General features: G+C 35.0%; 1 pseudogene; it reads right to left on the minus strand.

Annotated features, from left to right (window-relative positions):
• Positions 1-3613: 3613 nt before the first annotated feature.
• On the minus strand, positions 3614-5001 carry LOC113922276 (annotated as a pseudogene).
• Positions 5002-7181: the final 2180 nt, after the last annotated feature.

Genomic DNA, 7181 nt, shown 5'->3' on the forward strand with positions numbered 1-7181 from the left:
ATATATTTTTGTAGCCGAATTATTTCTGCATAAATTTTTGTTGGTTTTATTTCATGTATCAGAAAGTATGTTTTCTGAAAATAGTATCATGTCCTTTTGTAATTTTATGTATCACCAAAGCATCATTAATGTTCAGCAAATCCTCAATAGATGTTCCAACACGACAGATGCAGAGTGTGTGCTCAGCATCAAGGAAGAAATTAGAATGTCTGTTTATATATTATTTCTTTATACAAATAAGTTTTTTTTAACTCTTCCCCTCCTTTTTAATTTTTTTTTTAATTCACTATCCTGGACTCACTTTAGAATATGCCTCTTTAAGAATCCTTTCTTCAGGGGTGCCTGGCTGGCTCAGTCAGTTAAGTGCCTGCCTTTGGCTCAGGTCATCATCTCAGGGTCCTGGGATTGAGCCCCGCATTGGGCTCCCTGCTCAGCAAGGAGTCTGCTTCTCCCTCTCCCTCTGCTGCTCCTCCTGCTTGTGCTTTCTTGCTCTCTCTCTCTCTCTCTGTCAAATAAATAAATAAAATCTTAAAAAAAAAGAATCCTTTCTTCACTCTAAGATTTGCTTTATATATAACACCAGAGCTTCCATGCCTAGCTTCTCACGATATTTATTTCAAGAAACCGAACTTGTAAGTATGTTTTTGTAACTTCCTCACAGGGTTAAAAGTTCCTATTTGAACAAAATGAAATGAGTAGACTAATTAGATGCTGTATATACCCTATTTCCTACTTCTTTTTCTCGATCTTTATTTAAGAGACACACAATTTGATTAAATTTTGTTACTAACATAAAAATGACACTTCAGACAAATGTGACTTAGATCTCTTCCTAAAAAGCCCACATTTGAGCATCCATTCATTTCCTTTCATAAACCAACTGTAAAATTGTGATTGTAAGAAAAGATCAGCTTACATTTCTTAGTTATAGATCTAATTTTATGTATAATAGTCGATAGAAAATGCTGATTACCTGAAAAGAATATTGATATGAGAATGTCAGGATATAACATTCTTCTTCTTTTCTCCAACTTACTTTATATTCACTTATCTTGTTTATTCTTGAACTTGTTTCATATTTATTTGTGCATTTTCCATCACCTACTCTAACATGTAAACTCTACAAGGGCAAGAAATTTTGGGGGAATTGTTTACTTCAGCGTTCCCAAGGCCTAGAAAAGCACCTAGCAAATAGGAGTCACTAAAAAAGTATGTTGAGCAAAGTTGTTTATTGTCTAACCTTGAAACATATGACCACATATAGTTTGCCTTCTTTCCTGACTGTAGCTTTAGGAATTTTGAGTTTGGTAACTTTACATTTCTTAAAATTTTACATACTCTTTTTTTTTTTTACATATTCTTTTATTGTCTTACTTTGTATTTTTCCGATATTCTGAATAAATGAACATAAATAAAATGTATCCTGAGCCAATCTTATGAATTGGTATCAACTCTCATATATTTACTTCTCTCTCTCTCTCTCTCTTTTTTTTTTAAGAGAGATTGAGAGTGTGAGCAGGGGAGGGAGGGGCAGAGGGCGAGGGAGAGAAAGAGAATCTTAAGCAGGCCCCATGCCCAGCCTGGAGCCCAGTGCAGGGCTCGATCTCATGATCCTGAGATCATGACCTGAGCCAAAATCATGAGTTCAGATGCTCAACTGACTGGGCCATCCAGGTGCCCCTCATATATTTATTTCTTATACACACACCAGGGGTCTGTGTTTAAGTTCCTAATTCTTCTGCATGTAGTAAAGATCAAATTTTGTATTTTATATTGTTAAAACAACTTTTCAGCCCTATTTAATGGTATCTCATTTTCTACTTTATCTGCAATGCTACCTCATATACTTTTTACGTCTGTGCACATAACTTTTCCTTTTCTGCATCTTTTCTCTTTTTCAGTTTGTCTGCTTTGTCTATGTTCTTCTATCATTTTGTCTTAATTAACATAGCTTTAAACAAGGTCTTAATATCAGTAGGACAGGACCCCCCACCTTGTATTCTGCAATAGCAATAGGACTATTGGCTACTGCAATTTATGAATATTTAGAATCCTATTTTGTAGGTCATACAATAAAACTTAGGATATTAATTGGAATTAAATTGACTCTCTGAAACATTTTAGGATTAATTGACATCTTTATAAGATCCAGTAGTTCTATCAAAATTTAGAGTTTTAAAAAAATATTATATAAGTTATATAAGTTCCATGTACATCTTCTCTATTTCTGTTAGATTTACTCATAAGCACCTTACTTTCTATTGTCATTGTTAATGATATATTTTTAAAGATTAATTTTTTTGTTTATTGGTGATGTTTAATGTAATAGTTTTTGCAAGTTAATGCTACATTCAGTTATATTAATATTATTTCTATTAACTGTTTTTTTTTAATTTTTAAACTATTTTTTTTTAATTTTCTATGTTGTAGGGGCCCAGGCCAGGCTGCCCCAAGATGGGCCACTTTGGCATAGAGATTATTTTGAGCTAAAAGTAATCAAAACCTCTAGGACTCTTGATCTTAGGATAATGAGTTCAAGCCCCATGTTCTTTTACACTGGAAAAGAGATCCTGTACCAAGAAGAGAGCTATTAACAGACTCCCCTTTACCTAAGGAACTTATCTGCATAATTGGGTAACTTTGTTTTTTCAGACATCTCCTTTTACTTTCTTGCTAATGAGTTTTCTCCCTTTTGTATCTCAGACCCTCCCCCTCTCCTTTACTCATATAAGTTTCATGTTGCCTCATTGTCCCTAGAATTTTGTGTCTGTGGATTCCCCATACATATGCCTATTAAATTTGATTTTCTCCTGTTAGTCTGTCTCAAGTCAATTTGATTCTAAGTTCACCTAAAAGGACCATATGTCAGAGAAATATCTTCCTCCCCATAATGTAGATGAACATATCATCAGAAAAAAAAATGCTTAAGTCCTTATCTCTTTAATTTCCTATGGTGGTCTTAAATGTGCTGCAAAATCTCTACAATGAAATTGAAAAGAAGTGATATTAGTGACTGTTTGCTTTCATGGATTTCTAAAAGACTATTCATATCTCCAAATTAAGAATGATGTTTATGTAAGCCCTCTCATATGTATGCTAAAGATTGTTTTTATCATGAAAAGGTTTTGAATCATAGCAAATGGGCTTTCCACCTTGATGCAATCTTGTTCTATTTCTTTAGACTATTGTTTATAGCAAATTACATTTAATGATTTTTCTTTCAAAGGAAAACTATTACTATAATTGTGAAATAAACTCAATTTGATTACCTATATGAGTTTTATACACTGATTTGGTTTAGCACTGTTTTAGGATTTTGCAACAATTTTCATGAATGAGTTCGACTTTTCTTTTTCCTTTCTTAACATATTCTCATCTAATTTAGGCACCAAGGTAATTAATTCTACTTTTAGTGAAAGAAATGACAACTATTCCTTTTATCCATACCATCTAGAAGTGTTTGCATGAATTATAATGATCTTTTTCTCAAAAGTTTATTATTTCTCTCCTGTAAAACTATTCAGCTTTTGTGTTATCCATTGGGAAGATTTTTTTTTTTTTGCAGAAATGACTTTTATTATGCTAGAATGTTCCTTAATGAGCTGGCAATTATTCATGTGAAGGAGAGTTCAGGAAACAAATTTATGACTGTATCAGCCTTGTCCTTGATTAGAGAGTTAGGAATTGTACCTTCCTGGATGGGTTTACTGAAGTCCTGGGGGTTAATACATTCAGAGACTCCAAACTCCTTGGCCCTTGTGAATTTATCTTTATTGATGTCCACACCAGTGATCTGGGATGCACCAGCCACCTTACAGCCCATGATAGATGCCAATAAAGAATTCTTGAGATGTCTTTGCTGCAAAAAGGTGGTTTTATTAAAGCATGGGGACAGGATCCGTGGGCAGAAAGAGCTGCAATAGGGTCATGAGGAGTGGCCCATTATATACATTCAAGTTGGGAGGGGGTTAGGGATAGTATTAAGTCTCTAAAGAATTTTGGAAGCAAGGTTTCCAGGACCTTGAGGGGGCTAACTATTGTTGGAAATGTGTCTTTTATTACTGTCTAATAAAACCTTAGTCATGAGACCCTCCAGATGTATATTGGTGGGCCATGTGCTTGGGGGATGATTGCCAACACATATCTTGGAGGGTTTAGAGATAAAGGAAGTTTCCAAAGGAATTCTTATAACTTAAGGTAGACTTACAGGATCCTGGGGGGGCAGGGGGGGTGGTCAGGCTAAGATTGCCTTTTGCTCTTAGCAAAGTATTAACATTGAGGCAGTTGAGTCCCTAGAGGAATGTCACTCTGCCTGTTTCAAGGACTTGTCAATGGGCTGCAGGTAGTAAGGAAATTTAATAATTTTTCTTCTGCCTTTGGTTCCCACATCAGAACCAGGCTCCACCTTGGCAGTATTTACAGCAGCACCAGGACCAGCTGAAATGCCACAACCCAGAAGGCAGAGTTTACCCAAAGGTGCTAAAGGATCAATTTTAGCAACAGAGATATCAGGCACAACTGTATATGCAGAAAATGTGCTGGTTCCCATGTAATGTAAAATTGTCTTTCCTTTGCAAGTAAATCTGCCAGTACTATCTGGCATTAATCCTTTCCCCTGAGTAACTCTTAATCTTCTGGCAAAGGTTTATTTTAGGGTTTAGACAAAATTTGCATTGTCTACACCATGGCATGTAAAATGGAACGACAGTATCACTTGCCTTCAGCTTAGTAACTCCTTCCCCAGCACTTTCCACAATTCCAGCACCTTCATGTCCCAGGATCAATTCCAGCACCTTCATGTCCCAGGATCACTGGAAAACTCCCTTCAGGATCAGCCCCACTCAGGGTATAGGCATCAGTGTGGCAAACTGCAGCGGCAATAATCTTAATTCGAATTTCATGAGCCTTTGGGGATGCCACCTCTACCTACTCTGTAGAGAGAGGTTTTCCTGCCTCCCAGGCCACTGCAGTCTTGCACTTGATAACCTGGTTCACCATAGCCTTAGACTGGGTCAGTGAGGGGCCCCATATGGGAAGATTTTAAATACCCTACTGATTTCATTAAATTTTTTTCTAGCTTTATCAAACTTTGCAGAATCAACTTTTGCTTATATTATTTTTATCTCATCCATATTGTACACAGATTTTTACAGTGTTTAGTTATTTTTTATAGTGTTTAATTGTTCTATTAGCTAAAGATTATTGACTAATCATTATCTCTTACTGATTGAATAGACTGATTATAGATTTACTGATTAAGGTTTGTTTTCACGAGCTCATGTTCAGTGAGAGTTAATATGAGTAAGTGATTTTTTTAGATGTTTCCCTCCAGAGTGGTTTTTTGTTTTCTTTAAAGTCTCCCATATGTATTATACTAATAAAATTATTATTGTTGTTGTTGTTGTTGTTGTTGTTGTTATAACATTCTAAAGAAGACCCAATACTTATTTTTGAATAAATTTTTTATTTTATAATGGTATAAAATTTACAGAAAAATTACAAAGGTAATAGAGAGAGTTCCCATATACCCCATCCCCAGTTTCCTGTATTAATAGCTTACATTAGTATGATACACTTGTCATAGTGAATGAACTGATATTGATATATTATTAAATAAAGAACATAGTTTTTCAGATTTCCTTAGTTTTTACTTAATATTTTTTTTCTGTTTCATTATCCCAGCCAGGATACCATAGTACATTTAGTCATTATGTCTTTTTTTAATTTTATTCAAAATCAATTAATTAACATATAGTGTATTACTAGTTGCAGAGGTAGAGTGTAGTGATTCATCAGTTGCATATAACACCCAGTGCTCATTACATCACATGCCCTCCTTAATGCCCATCACCCAGTTACCCCTTCTCCCCACCAATCTCTCCTCCAGCGACCCTCAGTTTGTTTCCTATGATTAAGAATCTCTTATGGTTTGTCTCCCTCTCTGGTTTCATCTTGTTTCATTTTTTCCTCTCTTCCCCTATGATCCTCTGCCCTGTTTCTTAAATTCCACATATGAGTGAGATCATATGATAATTGTCTTTCTCTGGTTGACTTATTTTGCTTAGCATAATACCCTCTGGATCCATCCATGTCGTTGCAAATGGTAAGACTTCTCTTTTTTGATGGCTGAGTAATATTCCATTGTATAGATATGCTACATCTTCTTTATCCATTCATCTGTCGGTGGGCACCTGGGCTCTTTCCATAGTTTAGCTATTGTAGACATTGCTGCTATGAACATTGGGGTGAAGATGCCCCTTTGAATCACTATTTTGTATCCTTTGGATAAATACTTAGTAGTGCAATTGCTAGGTCATAGGATAGCTCTATTTTTAACTTTCTGAAGAACCTCCATACTGTTTTTCAGAATAGCTGTACCAGTTTGCATTCCCACCAACAGTGTAAGAGGGTTCCCCTTTCTCCAAAGGCTCCTTTTGGGTCTGGCAGTCCTCTTTATCACTTTTTAATGTAACAATTGTGAGTAGCTGAAAACCAGAACACTAAGACATTATAGTTGATTATATTGCTATTCTGGCATAAGATTTGGTGCTAATGTTCTGAGAAATAGAGAGTAATATAATGAGTGATGTTCACAAGGAAAGTAGAGAAAAGGCCCTATTTAATAGGTGCAGAGATGGGTGTGAGACACCGCATATATCATAAATGAAGTCCTATTAACCACAAACTGATAATTGTTGAAGCTAGGCATATGATGGTTCATTATGGAACTTTTATTTTATATACACTTTATATTTTTATAGTTAAAAGATCATGTGTGTACACATAGATGTCTATATACTTGTATGCATTTATGTGTATTCATATACTTATATATGTATATGTATATGAAAGATATCTTTCTATGGTTCCAACTTATATGATACAGCATACTTGATTCCATTCAAATTTATAACAGCATGTGTACAATTTGATTATGAAGTTAACTTAATTTTCTTCTTTTTTTCCCACATAGTACTTACAACCATATTTTAGAACAACTTTTCACTTTTAATTCAGGAAGAGATGATCTAAGCCCACCATTGTTTCTCAAAACTCTGGGAAACTTCTTATCATTGCATTGATCATTTAAGTCATAAAATCATGTTAACACCTCGCATTTATTTCGCCACTTAGTAGAATTTTCTGTGCTGTGATAAAGTGGAAGTAGTGTGGTTTGTGTT

The sequence above is a fragment of the Zalophus californianus genome, chromosome 9 (genome assembly GCF_009762305.2).
Source record: "Zalophus californianus isolate mZalCal1 chromosome 9, mZalCal1.pri.v2, whole genome shotgun sequence".
Classification (NCBI taxonomy): domain Eukaryota; kingdom Metazoa; phylum Chordata; class Mammalia; order Carnivora; family Otariidae; genus Zalophus; species Zalophus californianus.